Source organism: Pelobates fuscus, chromosome 4, assembly GCF_036172605.1.
Source record: "Pelobates fuscus isolate aPelFus1 chromosome 4, aPelFus1.pri, whole genome shotgun sequence".
Lineage (NCBI taxonomy): Eukaryota > Metazoa > Chordata > Amphibia > Anura > Pelobatidae > Pelobates > Pelobates fuscus.
Window position 1 is genome coordinate 365,808,661 of NC_086320.1, and position 27,275 is coordinate 365,835,935.

A 27,275-nucleotide genomic window follows, 5' to 3' on the forward strand; every position below is an offset into this window, starting at 1 on the left:
CATTGCCTTTGAATGAATATTTAATAATTCTATAATCACATGGGACTGAGCACTGCCATAGACATGTAAAATTAAAGAAAAACAAAAAACATAATTATAGCTAACTCCCTTTAGTGATACTATATATTATGTAAAATGTGTGTGTCCATACAACATGAATTGAAATTGTTTAAATTAACATAACACTGATCAATGTTAAAACCACCTGCCTAATACTGTGTAAGCCCCCCTCGTGCTGCCAATTGAGGCATGGACTCCACAAGACCTCTGACTGTGTCCTGAGGTATCTGCAATATATTAGCAACAGATCCTTTAAATCCTGCAAGTTGCAAGGTGGGACCTCCATAGATCAATTTGTTGTTCCAGCATATCCCACAGATGCTCAATCGAATTGAGATATGGGAAATTTGGAGGCCAAGGCAACACCTTGTACATTTTGACATGTTCTTCAAACCATTCCTGAACATTGTTCATTTTGCCAAGGTGCATTATCCTGCTGAAAGAGGTCACTGCCATCAGGGAACACCATTGGCATGAAGGTCTGCAACAATCTGTAGGTAGGTGGTACAAGTAACATCCACATGAATGTCAGGACCCAAGGTTTCCCAGCAGAACAATGCCCAGAACATAACACTGCCTCCACCGGCCTGCCTTCTTTCCACAGTGCACCCTGCTGCCATCTCTTCCCCAGGTAAACAAAGCACACACCTGACTCTCCCCCTAATATAAAAGAAAACGTGATTCATCAGACCAAGCAACCTTCTTCCATTGCTTCATGGTCCAGTTCTGATGCTGACGTCCCCATTGAACGCGCTTTCACAAGTGGACAGAAGTCATCATGGACACTCTGACTCGTCTGCGGCTACACAACCCATACGCAGTAAACTGTGATGTACTGTGTGCTCAGACACCTTTCTGTCATGGCCAGCATTCGTTTTTTCAGCAATTTGAGCTATAGTAGCTCTTTTGTGTTATTGGAGCAGATGGACTAGCCTTTTCTCCCCATATGCATCAATGAGCCTTGGTCACCCATGCCCCTGACACTAGTACACTGGTTTTCTTTCCTTGCACCACATTTGGTAGCTACTAACCACTGCATACTGGGAATACCCAACAAGATTGGCCATTTTGGAGATGCTGTCTAGTCATCACTATTTGCCCCATGTGAAAGTCACTCAGATCTTTCCACTTGCCCAATTTTCCTGCTTCCAACACATGAAATCCAAGAACTGACTGCTCACTTGCCTAATATATCCCATGGCCTACCAGGTGCCGTTGTAATGATATAATCAATGTTATTCACAATATAATTAGTGTATCCATGCATTTGCTGTTGCATCCAGTGTTTATGTGTCAGCTTCGCACCCCTTGTCTGAAATAAATGCTATGCTATTTTTTAATAAATAAACAAAATAAATAAATGATAGTAAAGTGTATGCGGTTCATTGTCATGACAAATAAAATGGTTGCTATCTATATTGTATTCGATTCTATATGGCTATAAATATTAGCTATTAGTCCAAATGCAGTATGTCTGTGATTTGAATTGAAATGGAACATTACTCTTTAAAGCAACTGACATATGACATAATTAAACTATTTTGTAACTTTGTATCAAGCTCAGGGCTCTTGTTGCAGATGGTAAAGTGCAAGGAGACATGGGCAGAATGAGGAGACATAGGAATGGGGAATAAGGAATATGTGATTTTATCTTTAAATTTTTAGACCTTCATTTGCTACAGTGCACAGAATACAAAGCATGTCACTCAGAGGGGAGGAGAATAAGATATGAGTCAATTCGTGAAATCTTTAAATTTGCAGTATAGAATCAGTTAGCAGTTTTCATTGTCTATTGATTATGCCATCAGTTATTCAACATAATTAGTGGGAAATTGTGTGAACACACTAGTAACACTGATGAGATTTGTATCACATATGTGATGTCTCTGAACGCAAATCAATGGGGCTGCACTTTCTGAGCTGAATACCTACTCGAACTCCTTCCAGAGGGGATCTCTAAGACTTCTGGATAATGCACAAAATCAAAAGGAATGGGCTACATAAATCTGGTATGCGGAAAAGAAAATAACAACGTTTAGGCCGTAAATCATGTATAACCACTCTTATATACCCCTTGCGTTAATTACATATGTATGTTAACAATGACGTAACACAAAGAGAGTCATGTGACTCTCAATGTGGTCATGTGACTCCCGTCAATATACACACAAAGAGGAAAATATATATGTGAGAAATGCACAAAGAAACAGTATAACACAGCCTAAATTATACAGATTTATAAAAGTAAATCACCTCATTTCATTTACCTAAATTTATATGTGTACATAGACAACATTAAATTAATTCACAATTTCTCTTTTGAAGGGTTTAAAAGTGGAATTCATCATGTGAGGTTTTACTTATATACATCAAAACTATAGGCACACCATGGATGTATTTCTACCAGCAAGTAAAACCTCACATTTTTGTCAATGTACGATACTGGGGAAATACAAACTAAAAAGAATTAGAGTTATTGAAACACATTGAAGTCCTAAAAGGGAGCTATGGCTGCAAAGGACAAGGAGACAGAAATGAACTGAGGTAGATATGGGGAAATTGTTGGTGTGTTAGGAGATGAGGTGTCCCTCCGGTGTCCTGGTTTTTGTGAACACAGTAAAAAATTGTCTTTTCTGCTTGTGTAGTCTGGCAATCTCTAAATGCCACGGGTGATGCTTTGGATATCCTAAAGGTGATCACTTATGTGAGAAGGATGAGATGGAGACAGAGGATGCATGGATGCTCGTGTCTCTCATGTCTGTGTATTTGGAAAGGACAGCTGGATGTGTAGAACTGATTTAATAGAAGATAATACTCAATTTGAATGAAAACTACATTTTATTCTTTTCAGGAAATTAATGTGTAGCTGTCAAACGTGGTGGGATGGGCTGATAAAAATTGAAATAACAGATCCATAGAATGCAAATTAAGCTGTACAATAATGTCTACACAAATTCTGTAGTGCCAAGCTCATTATGTACACTTAGCCCTAGATTTATGGGAGTTGTTATTTGAATTGATTTTCACGATTATCGGCTTGCAGAAATATTAGCTGATTGTTTGCTATTGCAGATTACGCGTACTTTATAGATAACTGTTTAAAAGCTTTGTCCTGTTATTGAAATATAGTCCTTTGTGTTTTAGTACAATTAATTAAAAATAAATAAATAACGGACCGATTCATTGATTATGAAAATATTCGTCACTTGCAGTTCTAAATTGTTGTGTGCATTGTATGAGCTTAAATCAAGCTGTATGGTTGACCTCATTGTTAAAAGTTTCCTCTACTTAACATTTTCCCCATAAGATTACACTGCACTTAATTAGCAGGTAAAGCTCTCTGAAGCATGCTTAATTGTGCAACACATCTTTCAAACGGTTTAATTGTCCGTGATAATTGATAAATAATGAGAAATGCCATCCGTCAAGGAATAGAGAGAAAACAAACTTTCAGTGTAAGACAGAGTCATGCACTGCATTATAGAGACAGAGAATCAACAGGAGAGACAGCACCATCATACACAACAGGAGAAAAATACAGGAGACAACATTAATTTTACTGCAGAGAGAGGACATTTTCAGATTAAGACTGACTGCATCTATCACATTGCAGAAACAATAAACTTTCATTATAAGCTTTAGACCTTACAGACTTTGGTGAGAACGAATGGTCAGTGTGGATAACAATTCTTGATTACACACAGAAGTAAGAGAGAACTGTTACTGTGAGGCAAACTCTTAGGAATAATTATCTAATATCTAGATTCCGCTTGATACCAACATCTTGACAAATGCTTCACCATCCTCTGATGCCCTGTTTTCGCACTGTGCTGCCTTACATCGATTTGGCCATACCAAATCCCAGACCAGGGATAGGCAACCTTCGTCACTCCAGATGTTGTAGACTACATCCCCCATAATGCTCTTACACCCATAATGCTGACAAAGCATCATGGGAGGTATAGTCCAAAATATCTGGAGTGCCGAAGGTTGCCTATGCCTGTCCCAGACAAACATGTGCATTCTAGTGCACGCTAACTGATTTACAGAGGGAGATTTATCAAGGCAAAAACAGAAGCTATTCTGGGGGCATATTGTTAAATAATATCCAATCACCATGGAAACTCATAAAACGTCTCTTGGCATTTTGAACGTTGTATCCAATAATGCACCTGTTTTGCCTTGATAAATCTCCTTTTAAATTCCAAACAAATCCTGTGTTATATATAAATTGTAACCAATGGAGACACTTTACTCTTTTTTTGCAGCCCTTAGTGTATCTAATTTGCTTCTGTTTCTATCTGTGATTGACTTTATTGACCTTCATGATTTCTGTTGACCTTCTGGTTGTTTATCATTTCTGTGTATATTTGGTACCATTGACCTAGCCTTGTTTTCCCGGTCACACGTATATTTCCTGTTCCTGACCTGGACTAACGCAGTCACTACAATTATTTGCTATGTTTGTCTTAATCAGTCTCATCTCTTTGTCTTTTCTCTCACACTCCAGGAGATTTTACAGGGTTGGCAGCAGGAGAATATTGCAGGATATCAAAATATTTAAATGGAAAATACCAGCAAATGTTACGCGTGCCTTTTTCTGCAATGACATTCCTGTTGTCCAACCTGCTCCCAAGAGTTAATTTTTGTTTGAGTAGAAAAATCCAGACTCAATTACATTCTCTTACACAAGAAAGTCGTAAAATACAAATTAAACCTTGGTTTTATTATGTAAGCTTGCAACGCAAACAGAACTGAGATTACATATTAAATTAACTGTATTTAAATAAAGTGACTTTATTTTAACCCAGAGGTACTTAAAAAGATTGCTTTAACCAGAAAATCTGCACATTAAGCTTTGTCACCCCTTAACGGTTTTCCAGTGGAAACAATATGCTAAAAATAAACTCTAAAGTGTTTTATAGAGACAGTCGACAAAATGAATTTACATAAATGAGAAACAATTAGAGAACTACTTTCTATAAAAAGCAAGATTAAACGTTTCACAAACACATCGTAATGTGTTATTAGAATGGATACAATTGTATTAGTTTATATCCCCAATATTATAATATTATTCTTTATTTTGATTTAGTGAAAATGATACTCTACTGTCATCTCCAATCAAACTTACTTTTATTTTGCTAAATTCTACCATTATTTCTTGTTTTGTTCTATTTGTGTTTTTGTTAATTATTCCTTTTGTTTTCCTTTTTTGTTTGTATTCTGTTTAGGTTTCTAGAGAAGTAGCTCATGATCTTTTTGTTTTGTTTTGTCAGTGATCCAAATTATGTGTATGCCATTAGCTTGCTGACCCATTCTTTAGTTGTAAAACAAGCTCAGTGACCGATTTTTCTAGTGTTAAATGAAAATCGAAAAATGGCTCTCCATTGTAATGGGAAACTCAACATCATGCAGTAAAGAATTCACTGTGAACAGAGGCCGAAGGCCGGTGAGCATGAAGAGCTGATTCAGACAAATGATGGCCCAATAAAATGACATTGGGACACATTTGATGAGTGCTGATCCAGGATTAAATACCACTGCTCTAGAGGGCGCCAGTGCTGACAATAGTGTTTAGCCATTGCTAAAACCTAGGACCTGTCAATTTTTCCAAACAAACTAAACATAGAAACATAGAATGTGACGGCAGATAAGAACCATTCGGCCCATCTAGTCTGCCCAATTTTCTAAATACTTTCATTAGTCTCTGGCCTTATCTTATAGTTAGGATAGCCTTATGCCTATCCCATGCATGCTTAAACTCCTTTACTGTGTTAACCTCTACCACTTCAGCTGGAAGGCTATTCCATGCATCCACTACCCTCTCAGTAAAGTAATACTTCCTAATATTTTTTTAAAGCTTTGCCTCTCTTATTTTTAATTTAACTAAAATTATGTTTGCCTCACTCTACACCTTCATGATCAATGACATATATATTTATAGCTCCAATGACTCATGTATATTTATTGTACACTACTATGTACTGATAACAGTGTCATTCCTGCATAAACAGTAATACTAAACACTCAGGAAACAAGATACCCACCATTCACCCCTTCAACCGAGTCACTGCTTTAAGAATAAATCACATGTATATATTTATATATATCACATGCACAAAATTCAGAGCCACGATGGACAATGTGAATTCAAAATGCAAACACTTAGAAACAGGCAGGATTGGCTGGACAAAAAGTGCTTAATTGCTCCATGGTAAACGCCATAGGTGCCTGTTTTAAATTGCTAGTCACAACACTACTTTAAAAACATAGCCCGCATCTGTCCCTTTCTTACACAAGATGCTACTAAGGAGCTTGTCTATGCTCTAGTAATTTCCCGCATGGATTACTGTAACCCTCTCCTGATTGGTCTCCCCAAAAGTCGTATTGCCCCGCTACAGTCTGTAATGAATGCTGCCGCCAGACTGATTTCCCTCTCTAGTCGGTCCTCTCACACCTCACCCCTCTGTCAGTCCTTACATTGGCTCCCTGTATCCTATAGGATAGATACGGTGGCTTTCCCCTTAGTGGCACTCAGGTCCAGGGGAATTTGAGCCAGCACTGCTTAGGCTCTAGTCGACTCTCCACTCGCTTTTAGAATAACAATATCAGTTTGGTGGGGGGGGAGGGAGGTTGGTGTTGTATTGATACATCTTTCCATAGAGAGAGAGAGACGGGCAATCCATGTTATGCTAAGTGATTTGGATTGGTGAATCAGGCTTGGGGGAGTGAATAGTTTATGGGACTATTTGGTGGATACCGGTCACGGTGGGTATGGGTTGTGATTGGTAGGGGCTCTCTGGTTGGGGTTGGTTTGGTTCGCTAGTGTCAGTCAGGCATTTGTCCCGTGATTGGTGCGTGCATCCCAACTTCCAACTCCACAAGGACCCAAGACATCTATTAAAGTATTGTAACTTTGACATTGCTATGAGAGGCATCTGGGACATATCCAGTTAACATTAATTAGAGCTCCTGAGTTTGTTACACAACATGGTTCATATATACCTAGAAGCATACTGTTTGAGAACATGCCAAGCGGGTGTTGGTGAGAAGTGCCATGGGAGAGTTGCAGGGGGGAAAAAGGGTTGTGAAGATAGGGAGTAGAGCAGAGGTGGGGGGGGGGGGGTGTTTAAGAGTAGACAGCGCAAGGAGGGGAGGGGAGAGGGGGGCTTGAGGAGGCGAGATATGCCCACATAATGTAGACTATTTCAAGAGTATGTATATTACCACTCTGTGGTCCTTCTGCTGGATTTCCCATAAGCATATTATGGTCAATTAATAAACAGAGTACTCATGGTTTGCAGGATTGAGCTCAGGAGTCTGTACAGTTCCAGAGTGGTCAGGATTTAGTCCTTGATTTGCAGTAGTAAATGGACGATTCATGCTCTATCGAAGCTAAGGTGAGTGAGTCTTGTTGGGACCCTTGGTTATGGTAGAGATGGGGGAGGACTGACTCGCCTGGCATAACGTTGGGAAGTGTAGAGTACTCTTTTCCGTGGTAGGTGTGTTTGTGGACCTTGGCCTCTAGGGCATTTTGAGTCAATAGAGTGTCTCTTGTTGGTGGGGGTCCAGGCTAGCACATGGTCCTTGCTTACGCTTGGTCCAATCAGGGCCAAGATGATGTCAGGTGTGAGGTCAGTTTGTCGTATTGAGTCTCCTCTGCCAGCATTTGCGGGTCAGACCATATTACCGTGGTGAGGGCGAGTGGTGACCGGTGGTTTTGTTAAGGAGATTTCTTTACTGTGTGGGGGATCCCGCTCTCGGCCTGTGACCCCCCTTGATGTGTTGTTTGGTCATTGAAGCGTCTTTTCGATGGGGTCTGTCCTCTCTGTCTTGGGGCATTGTGTAGGTGGATGTATTGGTCCATACCAGTCCGGGATGCAGACTTCTGGAAGGTTAAGGGCTGAAGTAAAGGTCTGTACATCCTCAGCTGACAAAAGGGTTGCAGTGATCCCATTATGCGTTGCTGTGATGGTAAGGGGGAATCCCCATCTGTAGCATATGTTCCTGGATCTTAAGAGGTCAGTGAGTGGTTTCATTACTTGCCGTGCCTGGGTATATCTGCACTGGTCTGCCATGGTACAGGAGTGGTTGGGATGTCTGGCGGAGGCTCTAAGGATGTCCTCTTTAATGCTGTAGTAATGCAGTCTGCAGATTACATCTCTAGGGGAGTCCCCTCCAGGTTTCCTGGGTTTGAGTGCCCTATGTGCTCTATCTAGCAGAATGGGTATTGTAGCGTCTCGTAGGAGGAGTAAGTTAAAAAGCTCTTGCAAAGTGATGTGCAGGTTTTCCCCCTCTGCCTCAGGTAAGCCCGTAATCCTTAAATTTTTCCGGCGTCCCCTGTTGTCCAAGTCGTCAAGTGCCCTGTACATAGCTGCCATTTGTGTGTTGTGAGCTGCTACAGTGCTTTGCAAAGCTTGTAGTTGTGTGCATGTGTAGTCATGATCATTTTCTAGGGAATTAACCCTTTCACTGACCTGCCTGACTTCCGTGGAGATGTCATCCATTTTATTTTGAAAGGTCACTTCAAGTTTTATTATTATTATTATTATTATTGCAATTTATATAGCGCCAACAGATTCCGTAGCGCTTTACAATATTAAGAAGGGGATTTAACTTTAAATAGGACAATTACAAATAAACTTACAGGAACAATAGGTTGAAGAGGACCCTGCTCGATCGAGCTTACATTCTATAGGAGGTGGGGTGTAAAACACATTAGGACAGGAATTTGCAATCAAATAAGGTGGACTGCCCTTTAGGAGAGGGCAAGAGACAGGTATGTGAGGTATTGGTTAGTCTTGGAGGCCATAAGCTTTCCTAAAAAGATGGGTTTTAAGGCACTTCTTAAAAGATGCAAGACTAGGGGAGAGTCTGATGGCGGTAGGCAGGCTATTCCATAGGAAGGGAGCCGCCCGCGAGAAGTCCTGCAAGCGCGAGTTGGCCGTACGAGTGCGGACAACGGACAGGAGGTGGTCACGGGCAGAGCGGAGAGACCGAGAAGGGACATACCTATGGATCTGTGAGGAGATATAAGAGGGGCTAGAGTTGTTCAGTGCTTTATAGGTGTGAGTAAGTACCTTGAATTGACTCCTATAGCATACAGGAAGCCAATGTAAGGACTGGCAGAGGGGTGAGGTGTGAGAGAAACGACTAGAGAGGAAAATCAGTCTAGCAGCAGCGTTCATTACGGACTGTAGGGGTGCAGTACGGCTTTTGGGAAGACCAATCAGGAGAGGGTTACAGTAATCCATGCAGGAAATTACTAGAGCATGGACAAGCTCCTTGGTAGTATCTGGTGCAAGAAAGGGGCGGATGCGGGCTATGTTTTTAAGATGAAATCTACAGGATTTGGCAACATGCTGGATGTGAGGCTCAAAGGTGAGACCAGAGTCAAGTATGACGCCAAGACAGCGCGCTTGCAAGGATGGACTGATGTTGGTACCACAAACTTGAAGGGAGAGCGAAAGAGGAGGATCAGTATTAGGAGGAGGAAAGACAAGGAGCTCAGTTTTTGAGAGATTGAGTTTCAGAAAGCGGGAGGACATCCAGTCAGAGATGGAAGAAAGGCAAGCAGTGACACGTTGCAGGACGGCAGGGGAGAGGTCCGGGGAGGAGAGATATAGCTGGGTGTCATCAGCGTACAGGTGGTAGTGGAATCCAAAAGAGGTAATAAGTTTGCCAAGAGAGGCAGTATAAAGAGAAAATAGAAGGGGACCAAGGATGGAGCCTTGGGGGACACCAACCGAGACAGGGCGAGGGGAGGAGGTATCATTAGAAAAAGAGACACTGAATGAGCGTTGGGAGAGATAAGAGGAAAACCACGAGAGGACAGAGTCACAGAGACCAAGCGATTGAAGAGTTTGAAGAAGGAGAGCATGATCAACGGTGTCAAAGGCCGCTGAGAGGTCAAGAAGAATTAGTATGGAGTAGTGGCCTTTGGATTTAGCTGCGATTAGGTCGTTAGTGACTTTGATAAGGGCAGTCTCTGTAGAGTGGAGAGGGCGGAAGCCAGATTGAAGGGGGTCAAGGAGAGAGTTGGAATTGAGGAAATGAGACACACGGGTAAAGACAAGTCTTTCCAGAAGCTTTGAGGAAAAAGGGAGCAGGGATATGGGACGGTAGTTAGAGAGGGTGGATGGGTCGAGGGATGGTTTTTTTAGTATAGGCACTACAGTGGCATGTTTAAGGTCAGCAGGGACGATGCTAGAAGAGAGCGAGCAGTTGAAGATGTGTGTTAGAGAAGGCACGAGACAAGTGGAGAGAGATCTGATAAGGTGAGATGGGACAGGATCGAGTGGGCAAGTGGTGGGGCGAGAGGAGCAAAGAAGAGCAGCCACCTCTTGGTCAGTAGCTGGGGAGAATGTCTGAAGGGTAGGAAAGGCATGATCTATGTGTGATTGAGAAACAGAAAGGCAAGGCTGCAGCATTGCAGCCAAACCTTGCTTGGAAGGGAGATTTCTGAGTATTTATTTTAAGTCCTTGTCCCTGTCAGTTTCAGAGGTGAGTGACATGCTGTCCGATGCCGCCGGGCTGGAGGGTGCTGAGGATTGCTCTGCCGGGTTGTCCAGCGCCATATTGGAGCCTGAGGCCTCGTTTCCCCTCCTTAAAGTATTTTGTTAGGTTGCCCGATTTTGCTGTGGATTGCTTGCCCACCGTGTTGGAGGCTGTCGAGGGGCGTTTGGGGTGTCCCATGATGCGGTAGGTGCCTGATGGCTTCGGATTGTTCTGTTTCTCCCACGGAGCTCTGTTAGCAAGCGTCCATTCGCGCTCGCGGTTAGCTCCGCCCCCCTGCATTGTAAGTTTTTTATGTTTAAAAAAAAAATACTGTTATCATTAGGAGGTTGGTTCAATCACATTTGAATTGTACTCTTAAAAGTTGATAACATGAGAATTATGCTGACTGTTATTTACATCAATTATTTAGGTAAATGAGAAAAATATAATTTGCATAATAATTTGGAACTGGGTGTATAGAATGTAAGCTCATTTTAACAGGGTCCTCTTCAACCTATCGTTCCAGTAAGTTTTCTTGTTATTGTCCTATTTATAGTTACATCCCCCCTCTCATAATATTGTAAAGCGCTACGGAATCTGTTGGCGCTATATAAATGGCAATAATAATAATAATAATAATAATAATAATAATAATAAAATTAGATGAGTCTGCTAAAGCTTGCCCAATTAAATTTGTGCTCTGCATTGTAGCAATAGAAAAACAGCTTGATGAATCAATATAAGTCTTGTAGAGTACAAGGGGGATGTATATGAATATTAAATGAGGTGCTCCTCCCCCACATCACATTCTGTTCATTGAACACTCAACTACATTATACAGAATGCTTTAAATTAAGGGGAAATGGCTGACAAATCATTTTGTTAAACACACAATAAAAGTGATTTACAGGCGCTTATTCAATGGTGACGTACAATAGCTGCTAAACACTTGATGGGGCACTCCACAAACCCAACAAATAAAATAGAAAACACAAACAAAACCCACCAGCTAAAGGGGTAAGTTTGCTTTAATTCAATAGCACTGTACTACCACTTGGTTGTTTTAGGTGGTGGGTATATCACCTAAACACTGAGTTTTGTTTCGTTTGTGACAAATAATTTTCATTATGTACATTGAAAAAATTTATACTTTGAGATGTTAAATTGTTCAAAATTACATATGGGCCCGGTAAAGCAAACTGTTGCATTTCAAAGTTTTAACCTTAGCATATCTTCCATTTTCATGAAATCATTCCAGGCCTTTCGATGCTGGGCATTGTTGTACATGTAAGGCTAAAAGGAGACACACAAAGGATAAAAACACTATAACCCCCTCAAAAGTGCGGTGCAGATAGTACAAAATGAATGGTAATTACCCTCTCACTTAAAGATGTAGATATGATACAGGATTCCTCTATAACCTCAAAACACTTAAAAACAACTGAAATATATCAACAAAAAACAGAAAACAACTCATAGGGTAATAAAGTATAAACACTGAATAAACAATTCATTAACATTCATTAAAATGGTTCTCTGATGCTTACATGGTGGCAGTGCAAAGATTTTATACCTATTAAGGAAGAACTGCGGAATTGATTTAAACACTATGATTCCGGACTCCCTTTTACTTCTGCAATTGTTCCATATCACTTTCCTCACGTGTAATTATTTTCACAAAAATGTGCCTTGAAAGGAATTGGAAGAAGCCAGGTCTTTTATCAGGGAAGGACATTTTGAATCAAATAGATTTTCAGTATAATATGGAGACGAGACTTCTCAGGGAGCGTAATTCCAGCCTGAATCACAGTAATTCAATTTGGGGCCCATGAAAAAAATATATAGAGATGGTGATGTAACAAGATACTGTCCCCTTATGGGATCTGCTCCCCTTCCTGATGTTCCCTTTCTGGCACTCTTAATGATGGCGAATGAATGATTGAAGGTATGTATGAATGAATGAATAAATGTATTTAAGATGAAGCAGGCAGATGTACGACTGGAATAAGAAACAATAGGTTATTTTGATTATAACTCTGACTCAATTTGAGGGAATTTAGTTTATCTCCCGATCCTTACTCTTGTGATCCTAGTCTTATTCATGGTAGTAGTTTCTCTTAATGTATTATTATTATTTTGTACGGATGCTATTGTATATATTACTATTGTTATGATGAGTAGCGCATTAAGTTGTCACTCTCTCAAGTGGACACAGATTCACACAGCTCCTTCATTCGGTGGCATTGCACCCAGGCATCTGTAGCGTTACCTAGTGATCTGTGCAGAGCTGTCCTGAAGACAAATACAACTCCACATGTTCTTTTTACTTATGATCACAACCCTCAGGGCCCTTCGGGAGTGTTATGGAGAAGAAAATAGTTTCCGAACCTCTGTTAGAGGGTCCGATGTGAAACATAGTTACAGATTTTTACCTTTAAGCTACATCACACAGATGATCTACACCACATGTTGTATATGTGTGTCTATTTATCTCATTTATGTGTACCTTTCTACTATTTTATCATGAAAAGAACAAAAATATTTTTATTGTAAACAATTCAATGTGGTTTTATGGTCATCGAAGAGGGATTACTTAGTAATAAAATAAACTCCATATAAATGTACCATTACTGGTTCTGAAGATAAATGTAGAAAGAATACCATTAATAAACTGTTAACCTTTTTCTTACGTTCTGAAACAGGCGCCTGGTAAAGCACATATGATTAATAAGGAATATACAATGTCCAAGTCATGTAAAGGTCATTGTGGACATCTTTAAGATAAGCCATGTATTAAATATTGCTCAATGAAGACATTTCAGGGATTAACACAGAAACCAAGTATTGCAACTCTACGTTTTCTTATTAAAAGGCAGAAATTGATGTAAAAAAATCAAACTGAGAAAAATAAACAGAAAACAAAACATTCAAAATAAAGAAAATATGTCTTCCTGAACATTTCCTTGCCTATCTACAGATACAGTATCTCTCTTTATATAGATCTAAATCTCCACTGATGAAGGCCCGCCTAGCTGTAAGTCTGTATGTAAAAGTTTTCTCACACACGTGAATATACCTCGTTGTTTTGTAATGTTTTTGAGCATCGTTTGTATTGCCGCCATTTATTGCATGTGAGTAGAGGCTCTTATAATAGCACTTTATTGTCCTCTTAGTATTTCTACGACAATATTGGTCATATTTATAAAGATAAACAGTTGATTGCAGATTGCAGATCAAGTACTGAATATGGACTTGATTAGAGAGTAGTCAATAGAGGTGGAAGTCATTCACTCCTGACAAACATGTCAGCAGCAACAAGTAAGAGAAGTACAGTGTGACGTAGAGAACAGACGTACAGTAAAAATGGGGCAATGAGCGGAACACTGACAAATAGTATGGTTTCAACATTTGTACATAATTGTACATAAAATAATTATTAGCTGGTCTGGTTTTCAAAACATGGCTTTTTTAATATTAAAACTTATATTGACAATATCAACTTATAATTCAAACAAATAATTCATATAGAAAACAAAAAAAACATATCAGATTGCTGGACATATTACAGAAAAAAATTAAGTATGGGCTAAAGGTAAAATGAAAGCCTGAAGTCATTTTGTACCGGGAATATATAAAGGTGAATTCAAGTTCACCTACGAGAAATAATACTATGTGTTGGCAGTTAGTACAAATGTGTTGGCATATTTCTCTGGGCACCAACAGAGAAGAAACTTTATTTTCTTAAATATATAAAGTATTGGTTGAAATCACTGACAGATGAAGTGAATAACATTGATTATATTGTTACAATTGCACTTGTCAAGGGGTGGGATATATTAGGCAGCAAATGAATAGTCAGTTCTTAAATTTCATGTACTGGAAGGAGGAGAAGTGGGCAAGCCAAAAGATCAGAGTGTCTTTGACAAGCGCCAAATAGTGATGGCTAAACGACTGGGTCAGGGCATCTCCAAATTGGCAAGTCTTGTGGGGTGTATGCAATGGTAAGTATCTACCAAATGTGGTGCTGGAAGGACAACCAGTGAACCAGCGTCATGGCCATGGGCACCCAAGGCTGATTGATGCATGTGGGGAGCAAAGGCTAGCCCTTCTGGTCCAATCACACAGAAGAGCTAATGTAGCTCAAATTGCTGAAGAACGTAATGCTGGCAATAATAGAAAGGTGCTAGAACACACAGTGCATTGCAGTTTGCGGCATGTTTGTCTGCGTAATTGCAGCTATTTTGTACAGGTATTGTCTGGTTATATGTGTTAATACATTTAATTTGTTCATCAATTATTTTTTAATTTCTTTAATGCATACACCTCTTATCATAATCATGGTCATAATGTGGCAGGTCATATGTCATTCTATTTATTAATTTTAAAATAGCGAGAGTTACTATTTCCATTTGCTGATTTTTTAACATTATATTCGCTTTATGAAGTCAATTCTCAATTTTAAACACACAATTCATTGTGGTTACGGATGACTTTCCACTAATCAATAAGCTAATATTGAGAAATAATGTTTGATATATAATGTCTTTCATAAACGCCCATTTATGTAATTACATTTAATTTTGTGTGCATTATTTAAAGATTAGGTAGCATCTAAGGTTGCCTCTGATATATTGTTGAAGGCAACAAAAATGTATTTTTCCAGATATAACATTAACTTTGTTTTGAAAAACTGTGAAAGAAAATCCATCTATCCAACATATGGAAGCTATGTATTGACTAATGACTATAGTATAATCATGATTGTCAATGGAGCAAACTAAAATATTAAATCTTCCCTGGCATTCTATGTTACAATTATGTATATGATATTTAATATACATGGCAAGTTTCCCCTGTCAAGATCTCCTGTGCACAAAATTGAAGCACTATCAGTGCTTCAATCACCATTAAACAGATCCTCATTATTCCTCTATAAGAATCCTTCAGTTTTGTATGTGATTGACAGATGATAAACTAGTATAATATCACCACTATCGATTCATCTTAAAATGAGCTTTTTTCCCTGCTGGGGCAATAAGAGAAATCCGTGTGATGACAGCCTTGATCCTTGCTAGTTGATAAAGTTACCGCATCCAACTGATCATCTTTTAATCCTATAGGGTGTAGAAAGACATACTGTTTATTCATTTTACTAGGTATATTATAAACAGAAGTTTTTAATTATATTCAAAAAGCAGCAAATCATTTTTGAAGTTTAGAGGTAGCTTAAATTGCCCAGTACTGAAGTTAGCTGTTTATTCTGTTTCTTTTCTTGCGGCCTAATCCGTGAAACAGCAGGGATGTGTAGATATTGGTAATAAAAGCTCAAATCTATAATACCTTGAAAATGTTCAGTGGTAAATCCATCAAATTTATCAGGACTGCTGGAGTCCAGCTGACATTTTACAATCAACCAAAATAATACGTGTGATAGAAAAATATAGTAGATCTATTGAAATGTATTAAATAAAAGTTACCAAAAAAAGGAAAAATTTTACACATTAAAAGGTTAATCAGTCTTTAGCAATCCTTCCATAATGGCTTTTGATGAAGCATTCTTAAATTGTTACAGAACTTTTTTGTTTTGTTTAATGGGCATCAGTCAGCTAAAAAAAAAACTAATACATGGATACCATGCTAGATTTAGGTAAGGAAACATTTGGACTCAAAACAGTTATGAAGGCACCACTCATTGCTTACAAATGTTTAGAGGCACTAATGTAAAGATAGGGATTTTATTTTTGGTTTCAATCCATAGTTAATGCAATGCAGGCAGTCATGAAAGGTAAGATTATACAGGGATATCATGCTGACCATTGAAAACCAAAAAACACTTCTAAAATAACTTCCAACCTTAAGTGAATGACCCTTTATTGACCTTACTAAACACATTGCTAAACACATGTTATTCTCTCTGACTGTTTATCTGATGCTATATATTCATGTGATGGAACTAAATCCCCATGCTAGTTTGCTGAGACTATTCTTGTGAAATGCATGTTCCAGGTGTGCCCCCAATTTCCTTTTTGTCTTTACAATGCTCATTTGATAAGGTCCAGTAATAAATATCACTGGCCCTTATACATTGCTCTACACTATTTGGTTTACAAACAGGAAAATTAAATAAGCCTTAATTGCTATAATATTACCTAGGCATTGAGTTTAACCCCCTTCAGATAAGACAGCATATAGGACCTGCTCGCATTATAACAACTTAATTGCAATGTTTTCATGGTGTCTGGAGTGGTTCTTTAATTGATTTTCTATATTAGTATACATATGGTACTTTTGAGGGCTATGTTCTAAACTGGGATTTATGGAGGACTGACGGAGAATGGTTTAGGACAACATAATTGTTTTCCTTCTCAGCTATGGCTAATATACATTGATCATTTTCTAATTCTGTGTGAATTGCTTTAATCAAAAGTACAAACAACATATAACCATATATTATGTTTAAAGTAAGGTCAGAATCCCACTCTTATTTAAAATATGAGAGAACAATATTATAAGCCGGGTTTGGACGTGACAGACATAAAAATCTGACATTGGAGTTTCAGTAATATGAAGTGCCGTGGGGATGAATTTGTAATGACAACATTTTTATGGACATACATGGAAAAGAATTTATATTTTTTCCCTTTGACATTGTGCTATTAGTTGCAATGAAAATGTACATAATTGATTTGCTAGATTGGAAAAGAAGCTGAAATTATTGTTTAGTTGGAAAATAATTGGCGGATAGTTAATAACAAATTCTGGTATTAGAGATTCGCCGTTGATGCATACTTGCTGATCCATGTATAATTAACACAAACATGTAGTATGAAATTTTTATTTTCTGAATCAATGAATAATTCATGCAAGGTTTTCAACCTAGAGAGTCTGGATGCACAAAAACAGGTTTTGGAGTTTCCATATATCTGAAAATTATTGATCCTTTTTTTTCTATTCGGGCCAGATACCTATTTACTAAACAGACACTATAAAGGTTCATTCTCAAGTTGAGGTGACAAGGTAAGTCACGGATTTCCTCCCAAAGTGCAGTAGATCCCACAATCATGATGTTTAATTATGATATTTTAATTGTAGGTTATACTAAATGAAAACTGTATTGTTGAGGATTTAACGTGAAATACGTACACATTTAATTTTTTGTAACATGTCCTTTTAATAACCTATCCTTGTAACCTCTCTTCTGTAAATTCAGTTTATATTATTTTCAAATAAACATTTTGTGTATAGTTATCATTGTTAAAGATTGAAAGGTTGAATGACAATTTGTCCTTTGGAGTTTTGCAGATAGCTGGGAGTTTGGGACAGGACTGAACAAGTTTTTTAAAATTATGTTGACAGTCAGATAGACAGATAGATAGATAGATACAATGCTCCATTAAGTATTCTCCTGATGACACATGAGCATGGGCCACCCAATGGTTCTCCTCAGCATGTGAAACCCTGTGAAGCTCTCAATCCCAGTGTCTTCCTTGCTGCTGATGCTGAAAAAGCATTTGATAGATTACACTGGAAGTATATGGCATTCAACCTACAATAATGTAAGCTCCCTCTCTGTTTTTCTTCAAGTTATCCTCAGTCTTTACACATATCTGTCAGCTAGAAAATGTTCCTCGTGTTCCCTATCCGATCCATTTCCAATAACCAATGGTATCCACCAGGGGTGCCCATTGTTTCCACTTATTTTCATATTAGCTCTAGACCCATTGGTGTACAAGATTATGGTATCCTCAACAATTACAGGTGCACCAGTAGGCCATCAAAAAATCTTATTTGCAGATGACATTTTGGAGTCATTATCCAACCCTATATGCCAGCTGTGGTCACGGGATGCCCTAATCTAATTTGCCACAGTACAACACTACCCACTGCCATCTACTGAGCTATTTTCTCATTTACATATTAAACATATTATGCAGGCGTACAATGTGGGGTGCCCCCAGGGGGTGACCTGTCCCACTTCCAGAAATTATGTATAGGCCCACAGAACCACTTAAGTTCTCTGTCAGCATGCTATTGCTCACTAATTAACTTGGGTTTACCAGACAAACATCCTTTTCCATTACTATGGAAAAAATATTTGAAAGCTACTTTCTCACCTGACCCCTGGAAAGAGGCAGTGATTAAAACGTTAAGGGCGTATTCCAGTGTTTATCACACTGTGAGACCAACCAAAATTATTACTGAGATGGAACATGTTGCCCATGAGGCTGGTGCACATTTATCCTGGCACTTCTCCACTTTGTTGGCGGTGCTTGGGAGAGCTGGGTAGCCTCTTACACATTTTCTGGAGTTGTGGCTAGAGGGGTACTGGACGAGCTTCCAGAACCTTATCATGGAGGTCACGAGGAGTGTCCTCGGTTATCTTCCCCAAGTTTTCCTTTTAGACAAGTTGCCACACACACTTGACCAGGCAGGAAACATCATTATGCATATACTAACAGTGACCAGAAATAACTTGATGGAAATCTCAAGATACTCCACCCATCACTTCCCGAATAACCTTACTTAATTCTACTAGAAACTTTGAAAAAATCTCACACATAATCAAACAATCCCTACCAAATTTCTATAAAGTGTGGGACAAATTGGATCATTTTCATTAGAGGCTATTCTTTTTTTACAAGATCTCCCCCGTGACCTTTGGCTTTATTCCTGCTCCCTCCACCCAGCCAGATTCCTATTACTGATGGTGTTAAGATGAAATATGCATGTACAGAACTTATGCATGTACCAACTGTACTAATTGTGTAACCCCTTATTAGTGAACTGTACCAGAATCCTCCATAAAACTATACATGCCAAAAAATAATAATAATTGTCTATATTCCATAATATCCAGAAGTGATCTTTGATACATGAGCAGGCATTAAAGTTTTTTTTTGTATCAATGGACTTACTGTGAGACTTTCAAGCAACTGATCCTCCTACCCAATCTTCAAGCCTCCCGGATGCTGGCTGCTGTGCGCACAACCCTTTTAATGAAGCGGTTCATGCTTGCCGGTGTCATGACATCAACGGGCTTATAACACTAATGCGCCCTCACGTTTTGGGAGTGTGGTTACATTAAAAACATATAAAACATATAAAACCTCAGTTGTCCCAATCCCACGTGCCCTGTTGTGGTTCCTGAGTGTACCAAGAATGCATTTGTAATTTTCTATTGTCCTTTGGTATCTTAAATCGACTATTATCTGACTATTCTGTTTTTCTGTCTTCCTTTACCCAGCTTTGGCTTCTGTTATTGTGATTTATGGCTCCCCCTGATCTTGGCTTGTTCTGACATTCCTATTTATATTTATTATCATTCAGTCTCTCTGAGGACCGGTATGGATACTTTCTCTGTCCCTCTCTGGTGGGTTTATATTCTGCGTATTGGGTCATATAACTGTGACACAGTGTCCCACCAGCTCTTTGTGCTAAAAAACGAGAAAGAATGTTTTCAATCCATTGCCCAAAATGTGCTTTGGGGATATCCAATGTCTCTGGCATTGATTATTATCCTTTAACTGAGTAGATCAGCAAAACTGACAAACTTGAACAACTCTAAAGTGGTCAAATTAAACAGCTATCCTTTTTCTACTAACTTTCGTTTGGTGGTTGCTGAGTTTTTTATATCATGCTATTTAATATATGTATTTACTAACATGATTGTTTGTTTGTTTTACTGATCTAAAGAATGAAAGCTAGCTTCTTCTGCATTTATAATTTATATGCTTATTTACTTATCAAGATGGGATTTGCAAAAAATGTTTTTCTTTATTTTCCAAAAGACACACATCATCCAGTATCAGAGCATTGACCATTTCTTCTACGCTTCATGTTCCAGAATCAAGCTTGCCCATTGGAGTTGGAGCGTGGCCCTGAGGAGTTACCTGTCCATAGCTATTTCCTCTTAGATTTCAATGAACAATGCAGAAGAAAGCATGAGAAAAGGAAATAGATACATCATTCAGTAGATAAAAAAAAATAAAAAAAATTAAACCACACATGGCAAAATACAGATAAAATTAATAAATATAAAAGCAACTCATTTTATCTCGAAATATGGTAACATTACCATTTACATTGCCGTACTTCAAGCACCCCAAATGGAGAAATCACCTCTCATTTTAGACTATTATTTATCTCTCCATCATCTCCAACTCAGCTTTAATCGTTCCTATTATACAAACGTTAGCAGTTTTATATGCATTGTTCTTACATTTGATTTTACCTTGTTCTGGATCTCTTCTGTTAATTTGTTTATACGTTTTTGCTCTCTCCCCTTCCTTACATCTTTCAAATCTCAGGCTCATTGTACCATGCATGTATCTAGGGGGCATCGGAGGCAAGTACACCTTGTGAGCCAAATGGGGTAACATGCATTTTTTTAATAGTTTCCTTTACCATTTCTCCTACTCGTGCAGTGTAATGGCAGGGCTCACAGATGGATTCTGTTGATGCAGTGTAGACAGGGAAATATATAATCGGTGTCACAATCATGTAACCTTCTCCAAATTGTGGTGGCTTGTACAATAAGTCCCGCAGCCACCCATCAAGTTGAGGAGCAGCCTGCTTTAGGCATGGATGCAAGCAAGGAGATAAGGGCACTGGGGGAAGAAAATAAGTTGGTGGAATGGGCCACTGGGGGAAGGGAATATGGTAATTTATATAGTACTGCAGTAAGGAATAAGGTAATGGATAAAGGCACTGAGAAAAGGTATAAGGTAATGGATGAGGGCAGTAGGGGAATGCAATAAGAAATTAATAAAAAATAATTGACCACTATGGCAGCACAATGATCTGGCATAGTGCCCCTCTTGAAATTGGGCTCTATGTCTACCCCTGCATTTTAATGATTGATTTCTAGTGTTCCCTCAGGATCTATTCCACGCCTCTCCAGCTCAAGGACCACATTGTTTACCTTCACCTCATTATTTAATTTCACTCTTCTCTTTACATTGATGACCAACAAAAAGGTGTCACCAACAAGTTGCATGCTTTCTAAACGTGTCTTAGGTGATGCTCTAGAACTGGTCCACGCCGAAGCAAATACCAACGTCATACACAATAATAAAATAAAAAAAAACCAATGTTCCTCTTGTAGATAAGGTAAATGCAATTAAGTAAGGAAGTTAAATATGGAACACTGCAGGGTCTCGGAAGTCTCTCGGACTTCCATGAAAATCTCATTGCATTCTTCCTGGTAAAAACATGTTGTAAGTAAGCATTCAATGCCTTAAACTTTCCTGGAAAAGGGGATTGGAAGAAACATAGCAATCATGACACATTACCTGCCACAAGTAGGTTAATTTAGATATCATTATTAGTGATTCTTCCAGGATAATGGTTGGGTTTATGTATTACACGTGAACTGCAATGCTCCATTCTGCAAAATGGACTTGCAGGTCCCTTGGAAAATATATTTATATTAAAGAGAACTTTACACCATCAGATTGGTCATGCTCTTTTTTGTTTGACTTATTAAGAATAACAAAGTTTAGGGTGAGATGTAGTGATGAGTTTGAATATAAATAGTAGAGTTTAAAAAATGTCCGATTCATCTGTTTTCCAGTTGACTGTTTTAATTTTTTTACATTTATTTAATTTTTTTGTAATTTGGTCTACAATTGAAACCTAAAGAATATTATTCCATACCAGCCTAATTAATTAACCTGACCACCGGGGAATGGATAGCTGTCGTGTTTTTCTTTTGCTTTAAAAAAAATCATGAATGTGAAAGGTTATTTTGTTTTATGGATACAAGAATAGGACCCTTTCATTAGATGAACAGAATAAAGGACAGTTGTGGTATAAATTATTTATAGAATTAAATGCATAAGTTATACTGTTAGACACAAAAAGAATAAGCTATACTTCCTTTCTTGTATTCCTGGAACCGAATAAATGTATTTCATTCTGCATTTTTTCTTTCTTATTTTCATAAACTAATCTGTGTATCTTAAATGATGGATGTGTATTGATTGAATATGTAGAAAAAAAAATAGATTTGATTTTAGGACATGTACGAGGAAGCATTATAAATATTACATTACCTAAAAAGTGATCAAATTATTATGTGGATTGAATCGTTCGTGGACTTCGTACATAAAAACCTCTCAAGTACAATGGAATTAAAGCATTAAATAGGTTGATCAGTATGGTAATTCAAGACTTCTGATTTGCATAGTATTTTTTTTTTTTACTCTGTCTGAAGAACATTATACAGATTAACAATCTTATGGTAAGAATTAAACTTTTTCAAAGCCTTGAGGATTGCAAAGCAGACATTTCTGTATGTAAAAATCTGCCAATCAAAGTACAGAAAGATGAGCAACACAGCAATTTTCCCATCCTCCTGGTAATCAAAGGGTTAACCATTTAGAATCCAGGGAATTATAATCCATAATACATCTGACTGTGCTCAAGCAGTAATCCGTATAATCCAGAATATTATAGTTCCACAGAGATCCACTAATACCAAATGGATCCTTTAATTACAGTTTTATAACATTTATTATGCTCGCTATGAGATCTGGTTATATAGGAGTGGTAGGTTATGGCTAAAATAAAAAACATGGGCAGGGGGGCATAGGTATGCGATTGGGTGACCGCTCATATGAGAAAAATAAGTAGGGTGCTGCGTTATGTTGTGAGCTAACCTTATTATGCGTAATAAACGAAAAGAGCATATGTGCTTTAAATATGAAATTGGGAGAAAAAAAAAACTTGTGAAAAGAAATAACAAAAATTACTTAATTGCTTTTGTCCTTGACCAAGAATAAAAGAAATGGTCCTGAAGGAGCTGAATAAATGGTAGTTCTTACAGATTAGCATCTCATTAATACTGCAGATATAACCTGAAACAATTTTCCCGTACCTCACAGAATTCTTCTTTGTACAGTAACCTGTTAATTAAAAACACATTAAAAAAATAATTGAGGGGAAACCTATGTATTCCTCTGTGAGTTCATTCCATTCTCTATTGAAAGCTACGTTTGTGCAGGTTGTGCTAACCCCTTAATGGTGGAGGCAAATCAAAACAATACCTGGGAATTGACTACATGTCTGTTCAACCATAATTTACCTCTTTCATATTAAGTACCTCAACAATTATTATATATATAATTTTGTTCAGGAGAAACTGGCCTTTCATTTCACGTCAAATATTTATATATGTATAAAATAAAAAAATAAATTTGAGACATTTAGAATTGTTTATTTGTGTTCAGCAATGTCTCACGAGTACAGCAGTACCCCCCTCCCCCCACGTAATGGATTTATGGGGTTTTGGAAAGTTACAGGGTCAAATATAGGGCTTTGCCCTTTTGTGTTTTTACACATTGAATTGCTTATATTGCCTTTGAGACCATGTGGCATCTCAGGAATGAAATCTAACCCCATCGTCGCATACCATTTGCAAAAATAGACAACCCAGAGTATTGGGGTATGTCCAGTATTTTTTAGCAGCCACTTAGTCGCAAACCCTGATGTGCCATTAAATGCCATCTTGTTTTGTAATGTCTGTATATGATGGCTTATGTAATTACTATTTTTTCTGCCATGCTTTTTCTATTTTAATACAAGGAAATCTTGCATTAGTTAGTACATTTCTCAATGGTGTTGTTCCCCACTATAATGATAGCTATCTTCTACAAATATCTTGTTAACTTCACTTACCTTTATTTGTATCTAGTGTGAATAGACGAACGTCTTTACTGCATCACCAAGAGCTATTTAAAAACCTGTGTTTAACATGTTTTTTTTTTTATCACTCTAAAACCAAGTGTTACTTTTCACACCAATAATATATCTCCAAGGAAATATCTTTGTGTTTCATAATGAAACCATTTATTTTATATTGCAGTTTGAGCTCTGATACCCATTAAGAAAATAAACTACTAATTTGCAATTTGCATGATTAAAACTATGATTGGCATGGTAATTCAAATACACAACTTTTTAAAAGAAATGTAGCAATTTTTACAATATTAACATTCAATATATGCATTTGTTTTACAATATATAAAATTAAGTTAGGTGTTGTTAAATCAATGTTGTATTGACACATTTGTTAAATTACTCTGATTAAGGAATCCTAATCTCATTAAAAAGCTTGCATTTATTATCCCCAGTTAATGAATAAGGCTGCTATATTTACATCAATTTTATGAGCTTTTTTATGGCAAAAGTACATCTCTTTGAATCTATTGATAACGATAAGTCTATATCGCTAAATTTCTGAGAGACTTTGCATTCTCGTTGTGTTGCTTATTTCACAGTTATGCTGCTTTATTGGTGAGATGTACTGGGTTACCTATCGAAAGTGTTGTGTACTAGAAAGTGGTGCAAGTATGTAAAGGAGAGATGCCACTAACGCAACATCTTGTATCCATGGTGACTGCTTCACGTTTAGTAATTTAGACCACTTGTCCAAACACTTTTATATAAATAACCCTCATTTTATCTAAGCAATCCTTCCAGTCCAAACCCTGATTAGCCATCTTTTGTCAGAATCACAGTTTATTTGACAATTAATTTTGCTGGTGATCAAAGGCTCGGGTATGTTTATGAATAACCAAATTGAGCATCGTCTTAGTAAATAAGTGGTAATTCTGACCAAAGAAGGCAAAAGATGGCCACCCAACAGAAGTGCAAATTAGCCATAAGTCATTACAATATGAAAAGAATGTTCAGTAACAAAATGATGACATTGCTAGTTCTTTTGTATAAGGGCCAAGGGCTAGTGGATTATTTAAGGGTTTTGCTATTATCTCTGTATTATGGAAGGAGTGAAAGGAAGCTTTGCGAAGCTCCAAAACATTTATTAACCCATTGCACAAGAGTCGTCTAGGTGGCCCTTCGGAACCTCTAAAGAGGAGCCTATAATTTGGGTAACCACTTACATATTTTGGTTAATTAGTTGGTAGCAGAGGTTTTAGTCACTAAAAGCTCTGGTTATTGTTAGTTGTGACTGTTAGCTTCTGTTATATTCCATTGACATTGTGGTATTCTATGTCATAGTTAGCATGTGGTAAGCCAACCGTCGGGGCAAAAATAATCTGCATTGCCCTCCAGATTTTGTGTGGATTAGAGCCCTCGATGTTTACTAATCCACTCACATGTAGGAAGACTAAATCTGGTTAGAATAAGTTAATGCTTAAATTGGCTTAAAACCACATGCAGAGTTTGAATATGACCCTCAAAATCTACCCGTTGGAGAGAACTATGCTGCCTTACACAAAGAATTAGTAAAGGAACAGAGGGTTAACTGTTGGATGAGCCGACAAGTAATCAACAAGTTGAAGAAGAAAGGGACAAATCTCTTCTAAAAATTCAAAGGTCTCAAACTTAGTGATTGAAGCGTTACATGACATGTCATCTGAGGGATGTGTTAGACACTGCTGATTCTGAAAGTTAAAAGGGATACTGTTCACCAGGAGGCTGCAGCTGTATAACAAAATATTGCCAAGGCTATTACAAGCTAGAAAATTAAATCATAATCTAGCTCTTGCTATTAACTCTTTCACCGCTGTGTTGTTTTTTTCGTTTAGAGGACATGGCCAGTCCAGTTACGAGCATTTCTTCATTTTTAAATTTACATCCAATTCCAAATAACACAGTAAATTGTACAGAGAAGAAAATATAATATAATTAATGGAAGTATCGGCTTTTCATAAATCCATAACTTAAATTAAACTGAGTTTCATGTGCAGAGTATAATGTCAAAAACATGTTAAAATACTAAAATTCCATTCTCTGCTTAAATAAATAAATACATACATTTAAAAAAAATGAAGACTGGATTCCAAACGTGCATACAAAGTTAGTTAATAAATTCCTTTATTTCACAGTCTCCAGCTATGTGATATCTAAGATATATTGTGTGCACACAGAAGAAAGATATGTATTGCAACTTTAAAATATTAAAGATTTGAAAAAATACTGTTGCTACTCTTGGAATATGTAAATAAGGTTAAAATAATTAAAGGATCACTATAGGGTCAGGAACACAAACATGTATTCCTGACCCTATAGTGTTAAAACCACCATATAGCCCCCCTGGGCCCCTCATGCCTCCATAAATATAGCAAAATCTTAATTGTATTCAAGCCTGGAGCAGTAACTCTGCATGGTGTTTGCCTCAGAAAAACAAGCAGTCTGCTGACATCAGAAGTGGTAGCCTGATCCAATCACAATGCTTCCCCACAGGATTGGCTGAGGTTGACAAAGAGCCAGCATGATTCAAACACAGCCCTGGCCAATCAGCATCTCCTCATAGAGATACACTGAATCAATGAGTCTCTATGAGGATAGTTCAGTGTCTGCATGCAGAGGGAGGAGATACTGACTGTTTGGATGCATTTTAGGCAGCCATGGCCCAGGAAGGATCTCTAACAGCTATCTGAGGAGTGGCCAGTGAAGTTATCACTAGGCTGTAATGTAAACACGGCATTCTCTCAGAAAAGACAGTGATTACAGCAAAAAAGCCTGAAAGTAATGATTCTACTCACCAGAACAAATTCAATAAGCTGTAGTTATTCTGGTGACTATAGTGTCCCTTTAAAGTAGAGCAACAAATACACTGCAAGCATATAATAGTTGTAATGTTGTACTATGAATAATATTGCTCTAGTGTCATGCGTTTGGATATTTTGAAGGAATCTGTTAAATTTGTCGGGAATGCATATTTCCAAAATGCCAGCAGAATGGGATAT